Source organism: Onychostoma macrolepis, chromosome 05, assembly GCF_012432095.1.
Source record: "Onychostoma macrolepis isolate SWU-2019 chromosome 05, ASM1243209v1, whole genome shotgun sequence".
NCBI classification, from domain to species: Eukaryota; Metazoa; Chordata; class Actinopteri; order Cypriniformes; family Cyprinidae; genus Onychostoma; species Onychostoma macrolepis.
This window is the reverse complement of record NC_081159.1, coordinates 32129941-32141655: the sequence shown is the minus strand read 5'-3', so window position 1 is coordinate 32141655 and position 11715 is coordinate 32129941. Positions and strand designations below refer to the sequence as shown.

Here is an 11715-nt window from a genome sequence, read left to right as displayed (position 1 = left end):
CTCTTTATTCCTTCCCTTGCTAGCTTGTACTTATTTGAACAATACCTGAGACTTGGTGTTACGAGCACTTCCTCTGTCTGATTGCCTCTTCAAGATGAATCGCTTTATGTATTCCCCAATTGTAAGTTGCTTTGATAAAAGCGTCTGCAAAATGACTAAATGTAAATGTAAATATTATGTCTATGATTTTTTACCCTTCATTTTGATCTATTTACTTAACGTTCTGAATAGTTTTGTAATAAAGCCAATAAAGCTTTGATTATACTATATGACTTACAGGAATTTTTACTGGAAGTGCAGTTTAAAGATTGACTTTAACATATATTTCAGCTAATTAATAGACTATAATTATAAATACTATAGTGTTTTGTTGATGAATGAATTATTTGCATAGTTTCATTGTAAATGAAAACACAGCATGCTAATTTATCGTCACATACCGGTGTAAATATAATCATAAAGTCAAAACTTTATTGGCATAATTGTCAGGCGTTTACAGTTTTTGCACTGCTAGAATAATTATGCAATACTAGCATAATTATACAGAACATTAATTTGGTAAAGTGATACACGAATTGAGAGGGGAACTAAGCATATAACAATAAATGTAAAAATATAGTCCTGACCAATTAATATAATAATATTATTATATTACAGTTTAATAATAATAATAATAATATACATTTAATACTACTAATAATATACAATTAAATAAAAAGACACAATCAGTTAACGGATTTACAAGACTGTGGGATGGATAAAAATGTGTAATCCATCTCTGATAATCCAAGGTTTCTATGATCAAGCAGGTTTGTTTACATATACGAGAAATCGATGTTGTTCCCTCAACATAGGATCTCGAGGCCACGACATAAGGGGTGCTTCTCAATATCCCTCATCGTTTCTTCGCTCCTCCATCCTATGACCCAGAAACTGATCGAGCTCAGCCATCTTGTAGGACATCTCAATTCTCTTATTGCACCGTGAGGAGGCTTCCTGAGGAGTCATGAGCGAGGATCCACAGGTGTATCCTTTGCGGAAGTGTTTTATTGACTAAACGTGATGCACGTATAAATTCTCCTCACCCTTCACATCTATCACAATAATTTACATTTATATTTTATCTTTGCAGTTTAAATAAACCACACGTCATATATTTCAACAGGGCATCTTGCTTTATTAATATTTATTATGAATGCCTTAAATAACGAACTTTAACAACATAAGGGTAGATCCCTCCCACATAGCAATTTTTCTCTGGCCCACACAATCAGCTATTGCTTGGCCCACATACCGCAATGACTTACGGTCCTAGTGTGTACCAAGTCTGGATTCCAGACAAGGGCCACACATGGGCCATAACTGGCCCAAGTCTCAGCCAAGCTAATTACCCATAACTGGCCCTGAATTGGGCCAGTTACGGCCCTTGTCTGGAATCCAGACCTGGTCCACACTATTATTTGTTTTGCTTGGTCAGTGTGTTCACCCTGTTGGAGTATGGCAGTGTGAATTGGCTTTTAGGTGCTTTGGAAAACAAAACAAAAAACAGTAAAATAAATATATATGTATGTTTAAGGTTCATGCAATTAATACAAAATTCTTAAATAAGGTAGTTTCTCTATTTTTGCAATATTCAAGTGTTCATGTCCCTGAATAATATCTGTATGAACCCAAGTCTGAAGAGTACACATAATATCTAGTAGACAGCAATCCTTGTGAGTGAGAAGTCTGGTGTGGAGGCTGGATCTTGAACTGACTTCTGTCCAGTTTATCTGTCTTCACGAACTGCCCTGAAATACAATTCAAACAAACAATGTAGTGTGAGGCTCTTACATTCACAATGCTTATTTTGGCCTCGGTGGTGAAGTGTGCAGAAAATTCTGCTGGACTGAAATTTAGTCTTTGTTGAACAGTTTTCAAGAGTGCAAATAATATTTTAAGTTTTAAGTATCTTTCAGGCTCGCGTGAGGTTTCCACAAGCAACAAAGTCTGCTTGAACAAAAACTTCACTACATTTAAAGTTTAGAAAATAATATACATACAGACCGTTACAGTTTGAAGAGAGGTGCGTTCACAGTACTCTGGTTCCGTCTTACCGTTGTTCATTTTAATTTCAAAGAACTTTTTTATTATCATCTGTGTCTTTTTTTTAATTATGATTGACCCCTCTGAAGGTTGTTGTGTATGAAGTGTCCTCAGAGCAGAGTTAAACAAGATGGCCTTGTAGGACATACATGAACCCAGACAGCAACATACTGTTGGCCCAGATCCGGCCCACATCTGGCCCGCGTGAAATCCATGCGGGCCAGATGTGGGCCAGATCTGGGCCGACACTGCTTGCTGTCTGGGAAATATTTGATATTTATTTGATATATTTTTTTGAATATTTGATAAACTTTTGAATGTTTGAGGTTTTACTTACTAGTCAGATGGTTCATGGCGCTTTGGAGATGTTCTTCGACAGGAGATCCGCTCTGCTCCAGCTCTGCAGCACAACCATCAGCATGGAAGAATAGGAACAATATGTCACATAGCCAACAAAATGTAGTAGTCAGGATTATTAGAAATAAACAAACTACAGCAGAGGTGAAATGCAATAATAATAATAATAATAATCATTTTAATTCATATGTTTAGGTTTTACAGATGCATGATGATATAGTTGAAATTTATTGTGAAAAATTCATATAAAGTTATTTAATAAGATTTCTCAGATCACCTGTTTCCTGCATCTCTGTCAGCAGCTCCCATTACAAATTTTCTTGTAACTTCCCCTGTTTTAGGTTTATTTGTTTGCAATGAAAGTTCAAAACGTGTTCGAAATAGTTTCAACCCATTAGTTCATGTAAGTGACGTCACCGATTGACCCCACAGTGCAGACTTTTAGGTTAAATTAATTAACTTATAGTGACTTCCATTTATCAGGGCTCTCAAGTCTCACGCAATCGGAGTGAGACTCACGCATTTCAACCAGTTCACACGCTCTCACGCCACACCTTGTATTTCTCACGCTGAGAAGGGACAACTTGTCCCGCTACAATTACTATACAATTAATATACCATTAATAGATGAGGGAATACTAAGGTAAGTTTTCTGCCGAGTTCATAGCTCTCTCGACTCTGTAGTTATAGAGTTAAATGCCACCTACCAGCCAATCAGAAATTAGGATGTTGTTGTTTCAGTTTAAATTACGCGATTCTGCAGCAAGCGGTTTCGTTACTAAGCAACATGGATGCGCGCGCACATGGAGTGTAAATTGGAAGAGAAAGATCCGATGAATGCTGTAGGTAACCCCTTCATTTATTTTTTCGATTTTAAGATTCCTCTACGAAATCACTTGCCTGTGAAAAGATAGTGAGAGGAGAGCTGATGTTGGGTATAGCCAAATTCGCGCTAAAGTATTATTGATGCAGTCAAAAAAAAAAAAAAAACTCTCCAACTGCAACTTTGCAACCAGAATCTTTAACTTAGCTTTGGCTTCCTGAAAGGAAAGTACTAGAGATGTTATAACAGTTGGTGAATCTGATAAAAGACAGACAAATTCATCCAAATAAAATAAATTGTTTTACATATTTAAAAAAGGATAAAAAATACAAAGAAATTTGGCCCCAAACATGCCAACTGAACAGCAGTGCTCAATGTATATACTGTACACACACAGTAGGATTACAGAACTTGTCCTGAACATGTCAAGCTCTCTGTGTGTGTGTGTGTGTGTGTGTGTGTGTGTGTGTGTGTGTGTGTGTGTGTGTGAGAGAGAGAGAGAGAGAGAGAGAGAACACATTTCAGCTTATGATTTTATTTTTTTCTGTTGTGTTTGTTGCACATCTTGATGACAGGGGTAGGGGGCTCCCATATAAAGCACTGAGGCTTCCCCAAATTCAAATTCAGATGCAGTGTGTTTTCCATGGTGGGTTTGAACAAAACCAAAACTAGAAACAGTTTGGCTCTGGATGGAACGCTATTATCATGACAGTGCTTTATGTGGGAGTCCTCTACCCCGTCATCAGGCATCAAAATGTGCAATAAACATTTACAACAGAAAAAAAGAAACATAAGCTGAAATGTGTTCTCTCTCTCTCTCTCTCTCTCACACACACACACACAGTTTGACATACATGCTCAGGGTAAGTACTGTAATGTATATGTGTACAGCAGTGGTGGAAAGAGTACTGAAAATTTGTACTCAAGTACAAGTACTGTTACATTGCTGAAATAATACTCAATTACAAGTAAAAGTACTGGTGCCAAAACAGTACTTAAGTAAAAGTACAAAGTACTCTTCTCGAAAACTACTCAGAGTACTAGTTACTAGTTACTTTTTAGCTGGTGATATTTAATGAAAAAAAAAAATGTATTCATATCAAAGATCTATTTGGATAATAGCTACTTTGAACAAAATCCACTTTTATCTTATTGACTGAAATTAAATATTGGATATTGAATACTCCACCTCTTGCTCATAGCAGATTCACGGTTGGATAGGAGTGGCTAAGAATATCTGTTTGTTACGTCTGACATCATGCTTCACCACTTCTGGGTCCTAACGCTCTGCCAGACACCCCCAAAAAACACCAAACTGTGCTAATATACACACACGATGTCATGTAATACTGAAAAATTATAACCCTAACCTTTATTTCCACACTGAAATCCCAGATGGCCAGAAAGAGATTCAGCTAAAATATTAGTGTCTGGGAGCAAATTTTTAAATGCTTAGCTCATGTAATATTAATTAAATAGTGCTCATAAATGGTTGTTGAGATAGTATTCTCAAGTGAAATAAGTAGAGGCATGGACCCGGAAACAGCAGTCCTTACTTCATGACTTAACAAGAGGATTCACCCCAAGCCATCAAACTGACGTCATCAGAGCGAGAACGCCATTCCACAACGGAAGCAAATTTTTCAGTTTTTGATTAAAGATTACGACTGCAGACAATTTTTTTCCCAGTGTATTGCACGGTTTAATTGTTCACCACAAGACTAGTAATGTGCATTAAAAAGTTGTTTCATGACAACTAATCATTTTCAATGCCATTGGCAAAACTACAACATACTGTATACTGCCATACAAATATTTTAATATTAAAAGAACAAAATTGTCCATCCATTTTTTCAAGGCAATCATTATTTAAAGCTTTGAAACTGGTTTAATCCAAGTCTTCTAAAAAGACACATTCGCTTTATATGATGAACAGCTTTTAATATAGGCCTTCATGTACATACATATAAATATTGATCAGTTACCATTACAGAAATTTAAATCTTAAACATTTGCTCATTCTGTGTATTTGTGTCTTTAAAATAGGGTAACTTTGTTGCAAAAGCTTACAACACAAGGACGCTTGATTTCAAATTTGATTTCAAACTGAATTGAATTTACAAAAAAAATGACAAGTACAGTCAGTAATAAAATTATAAAACAAATGTCCTCAATTCAGTTGAGGTATTCGAAATATGACAACATTAAATTGCAACATTAAAGCAGTGATTTAAGAGCCATATATTTTAGGCCTATTTATTTAGGCTAGATAAATGGAACATCAGATGGCTTTGACCTATAATGTCTGTACAATGTAGTGATGCAGTTAGACAGACTAGGATATTTATATGTACAAATCATACAAATATCCCTGCAATCCCCCGCGGATATTCAGACTCTGTAACTGACAGGAGGCTGATGCGTGTCAAACTCGCTGTCTGAGAGGATGTGTATCGGTGTATATATGGTAGATACTGTGGAGAATGAGTAATGGAACTGTGTCAGATAGATAAATATCGATATCAAAATATAGATATTTATGATAATACTGAAGTTTCGTGAAAGGTTTGAATATCAATTCAAATTGTGGGCGTACTCAGTAACGAACTATGATTTTAAAAGTAATGAAGTAGATATTTTGCTTAATTTGTACTAGGGATGCACCGAATGTTCGGCAACCGAAATTGTTCGGCCGAAAATAGCAAAAAAATCTCTTTCGGTGTTCGGCCGAATAAGCGAAAAGACCGAATAAATTGTACCGAACAATGACGTGACGCGATCAAATAGAGGCGCACACTAATGCAGCAAACACGTCTGCAGTGTGAAAGTATTTAAAACTGTCAGAGAAAGACGCAAAAATAATTCCAAGCACGAAGCACCGACATTTAGATGCTTAGCGCTGCATCTCATGTCTCCGATGAGAAGAGGAAGAGGTGGTTGATGCTGGTTACTATGATGATTGAAATCGCGAAATAGCCTCAACTGATTAGTAAATAAACTGCAGAATGTTATGTTTTCTAATACAAGCAGGGATTGCATGTATTCAAACAGCGCTGCACGAGCTCGCGGTGCCAGGGTTCAAAGTCCAAAGCGCGAGGAACATCTGCGTTAAAACACTGTAGCCTACTCGTCTTTTGGTCAGTAACATTTTTTTTTTTTTAAAGACACATGACAATGTGATAAGTGCTACAAACATCTTCCCAAATTCGTAATGAGAATCATTTAAATATCTGCATGCTGTTGTCAACAAAAGAAGCACTAAAATCTTCCAGCAGGTTTCTGCCAAAATAAAGTCTAAGAAAAGCAACAACTCCATCAACATTCATAAATGTTAGTATTGTAATTTTACTGTTGTTCTGTAAAGTAAAATAAAATAATAATAATTACCCTACAACAGCTCTATACATTTATTATAACATTCACAATAGTGTTCAAATTGGGATCTGTAGTATGTTTTAAAAGAATTCTCTTCTGCTCAGCAAGGCTGCATTTATTTGTACAGTAAAAAAATACATGCCTGATTCAAGAAGGAGGTCTCAAAAATGGCCCAAAAATATTATTTTAGTAACTTATTAATTTTTAGTTAAATTTTGCTTTGTTGGTATAATGTCTGATAGAATGTTAAAAAAATGTTCAGTGTTAAGTAAATATTTTTAAATTGTTGTTTTGTAATTTATTTATTTATTTATTTATTTTGAAAAGCAGGACAAAACAGTAAAAAGCACATTTTGGATATTTAATTTATGGAGTGGTGACAAAAAAAATAAATTAAAAAAATGGAAAAACAGGCCTGGGGAAAAAGAATGCGAAAAACCGTGTTCGGTATTCGGCCTTCGGCCCAGTGTTCCATTTTGTTCGGCTTCGGCCAAGAATTTTAATTTCGGTGCATCCCTAATTTGTACTTAAATACAAGTAAAAGTACAGCTTTAAAAATATACTCAAAAAAGTACAAGTACCCGAAAAAACTACTCAATTACAGTAACGTGAGTAGTTGTAATTCGTTACCTCCACCACTGGTGTACAGTATGTACATTGAGTACTGCTGTTCAGTTGGCTCGTTTGAGGCAAAATTTATTTTTGATACATTTGTATTTTTAAATACATAAATCTTTTTATTTAATTAGAATGAATTTGTCTTTCATCAGATTTACCAAATGTTATAACTTCTATTTGTGCTGGTCAATTATGAACAATAGGTAAAATTGAACTGCTAGCAAAAACTTTGGTGCTGCAAATATTTGAGTTGCTCCTCCCCTTTGACTTGCCCCTCCCCTTTGTGTGGCCCCTCCCCTAATCTCAATCCAAACTTTCGCTATAACTTGAGAGCCCTGATTTATCTACTGACAAAGTATCAGCAAAACATTTACAAAACTATCAAAGCCGCTCATCTACACATAAAAGGTGCTTAAAAACTCAAACGTTCATTAATAAGAGCTCAAATCTATAAGTTAGCTTACCTCTAATTGTTAGCCTCTGATGCTAACGGTCTTTTTGAAGACACTAAACCACTCCTGTAAAGTAAAGATTCAACAGAAACGTGTCAATTACATGTAAGAAAGTGTCAGGAACGGTTGTATGCATTATTTGTGTAACTTTAGGGACTAAACTTACCTGAAAGCAGTGAAAACAGCAGAGAGACAGCCTCTCCCTACTTGTCAAAGGAGTGAGTTGACACCCTGTTACCATGGTAACCTCCTCCGCTCCAGTTTAAATTCGATTTGAATGCTCAACGCGCGCGCTCATTTTGCCGTCACACGAACGCGGTTATTTTCAAAACAGCAGCTTTTTCTATGCGGTTTGGCCGTTCGTCCTCACGCAAACGCTGCACCAGGTCACTGAAACCGAACACTTTGAAAAACTCCTGCCAGGGTGAAGATTTTCAAAAACTCCGGCTGCAGTGTTATCGTGTAGATGGCAAAACCAGAGTTTTTGGCTTGTGACGTCGGAGCCTGCGCTGTTATCTCCGCCTACTGGAAACTTTTTCAGGCTTCTGATTGGCCAGCGTGGCCTAAAACACATCAAAGTTACGTATTTACATAAATAGCACATAAAAGTCAAATAAAATGTCCTGAAACTTCATCATGTATTGTTTAGTAGGCCTAGATCAAACTGTAAATTGAATGAGAATATGAAAGCAGTGAATGCAAAACATTGTTTGAAGTCAGTTGTATATAAATAAAACAACAGGATATTCTATAATATAACATATAATATCATATCATATAATATCATATGAGGCATGAATATAATTTCACATGTAAACACAATTGAACACACAATATGAGCTTTATGTTATGCATTTTAAAAATATATTTTCAAAATGTATTTCAATATATTTAACAGTGTTTCACATATATGTGAATATATTACCTTTCTGTATGGGAAAACATTGGGATTTTAGTCAAAAATATTTGAAATTAATTTTAAATGTGGGTCAAGATCGGCAATACTTATGTGGCCCACATATCTACATTTGACATCTGGCCCATGTCTTGTGTGCCGTCTTAAACCCGGTACCACCTCTGCCAAACCCGGGCCATGTTTGGCCCACATGCTGTATGCCAGTGCCGGGTGAATGGCAGATGAATATATATATATATATATATATATATATAAAACAACAGAATATACTGTACTATTCTATAATATACTATATAATATCATATATTATATAATGTCATATGAGACATGAATATAATTTCACATACAAGTAAACACATAATAACACACAACATGAGCTTTATGTTATGCATTTTCAAAATATATTTTCAAAATATATTTAGCAGTGTTTCACATATATGTGAATATTTTACCTTTCTGTATGGGAAAACATTGGCATTTTACTCAAAAATATTTGAAATGGATTTTAAATGTGGGTCAAGATCGGCAATACTTATGTGGCCCACATATCTATATTTGACATCTGGGCCAAATACTACATTTGACATCTGGCCCATGACTTATGTGCCGTCTTAAACCCATCTCTGCCAAACCCGGGCCATGTTTGGCCCACATGCTGTATGCCAGTGCCAGATGCATGCCAAATCTGGGCCAAATTTGTTTGCTGACTGGGGCTTTAGCGCATCTGATGACGCTTAGAAGTGACGCTTGAGTGGTCAAGAATATTCCAATGTTCATCTTTTGATTCCTCCGTCCTCATTTCCTTTCCTTGCATCCTTCCCTCGTATACTAAGGGGGGTGGAGCTAAGACTCGAGGAAAGGAAGCAAGGAAAGGAAACGAGGATGCACAAATAAGAAATGAGAAGCACCCAAGGATGTCGTTATCTCGACAAAATAATCTTGTGGCCATGACAAAACTAAGTGAACCGAACATGTTCCCTCCCGGTCACCGTACATGAGAACTTGTGAATTGCTGTACAATTCATCTAACAAAATAACTGCCTGTTATCATTGCATTTGTATTATCATGTTATGTTTCATCATTCTAGCTTGTGCTTAAGCAATGAAAACTGTACAATGTATTTAGAGAAAATGTGTTTTATTATATTTTATTTTTTCACAGGATCCTCTGTTCCCAGACCCAACCATTCATCTGAAGGACTGTGAAAATGTGACAGAACCACTAGTGACAGTTTCCACAAAATAAATAGAAAGGACATGGCAGAGGATGATAGGGATATTGATATTTCACTTAAATTAGCCTGCTGTACTCAACTGTTTCACACGTACATACGGTTATGGTCAAAAGTTTACATAACATTGCAGAATATGCATAATGTTATTAAACAAACTAATACATTTTTTTATTTATTAATTATTATTTAGGACTGGCCTGATGAAGCTATTTAATTTAACAGATGTTTACGTTTGGTCTGCAAGTCAGAATGATAGCTGATTTAAAAAAAAAAAGAATAGCGGTTCATGTTTGTTTTGTGATAGTGTTTCATGAGTCCTTTGTTTGTCCTGAGCAGTTCAACTGCCTGCTTTTCTTCAGAAAAATCCTCAAGGTCCTGCACATTCTCAGGTTTTCCAGCATCTTTTGCAGATTTGAACCCTTTCCAGCAGTGACTGTATGATTTCAAATCCATCTTTTCACACTGAGGACAACTGAGGGACTCATACATAACTATTACAAAAGGTAAACACATTTACTGATGCTCAAGAAAGCAACACAATGCATTAAGAGATGCAGGGTGTAAGCTATTTAAAGTATTTTATGTAGCTTCTGAAGGGCAGTACTAAAAGAACAAATATGATTTACTCATCGTTATCATCCTGTTCAAAAGTTTACACCCCCAGCTCCTAATGTATTGTTTCCTTCTGGAGTATCAGTGAATGTTTTCACCTTTTATAATAGTTTTAGTCCTTTTATAATGTATGAGTCCTTCAGTTTTCCTCAGAGTGAACAGATGGAACTCAAAATCATAAGTCATTGTTGGACAGGGGCCAAATATACAGAAGATGCTGGAAAACCAAAGAATTTGCAGGACTTGGAGGATTTTTCTGAAGAATAGCAGGCGGTTGAACTGCTCTGGGCTGCATTTCCCAAAACACTTTAAGCATAAGTAGATTGTAGAACCTGCAGCCCAGGAAAATCAAGGGAATTGATTATCTGTGATCACAAAACATAAAAACAGCTGTGGGTCATCCAGGTAATGACACAGTATTAAGAATCAAGTGTATGTAAACTTTTGAACATTTTTATAAATTCAGTTTACTTTTTTATAAATTCAGTATATGTAAATCTGTTATGTAAAATTGCTTATTCAGGACAGTACTAAATAAAAATAGAATGGAACGACATGAGGGTGAGTAATTAATTTTCATTTTTGGGTGAACTAACCCTTTAATATAATTTAACAATTTAACAAAACATAATTTAGATTTTAAATTTCCTATTAACTCAAAATGTTGGTATTTTTTAGGGACATTAAATTTGAACAAATTGCTTTTTTCATCCATTTTCCAATTCAAGTTTGTTTTGAGTAAGCAATCAATCATAAATAAATATATAATAAATTTGCATTAGTATGCTAAAAGTATTTAAATATTAGCAATTAGGGATGTCTAATTCTAAGAAAGAAAGCAAGCAAGAAAGAAAAAGAAAAAATGTTAGAATTTGTTATAAATGTGAAGGCATATTTGCATATTTCCATTATTGTTGAAGCCACACACACACACAAGCACAACCATTTTGACCTCACAAGCTACATTTTTATTACAGTGCAATAAGAGACCTTTAATAAGATACTGGCTTTTTAACCACTTTCTCAGTTACCAAACAGGTGCAACCACAGCAGCTTGATGCAGTGACACAAAAGGTTCACATATAATTAAATATTGATTTATTTATTTATTTAATCTTATACATTTTTTTACAGAGACTCCCAAAGGTACTATTCATCCAACCTTTCTCCATTAAAGAGGAAATGACTCAGTGGAAGGGTTGAGTCTCTATTTGTAGTTAATCTTTATATCAGATTGCTGTT

General features: G+C 35.4%; 1 long non-coding RNA gene across 1 annotated transcript; it reads right to left on the bottom strand.

Moving 5' to 3' along the window:
* Positions 1 to 1213: 1213 nt before the first annotated feature.
* Positions 1214 to 8464, bottom strand: LOC131541309 (uncharacterized). The gene is made up of 4 exons (XR_009271462.1): positions 7877 to 8464; positions 7723 to 7776; positions 2423 to 2485; positions 1214 to 1790 (listed from the first exon to the last, which is right to left on the bottom strand). It is a non-coding gene; the product is annotated as an uncharacterized LOC131541309 (long non-coding RNA).
* Between the last annotated feature and the right edge of the window lie 3251 nt (positions 8465 to 11715).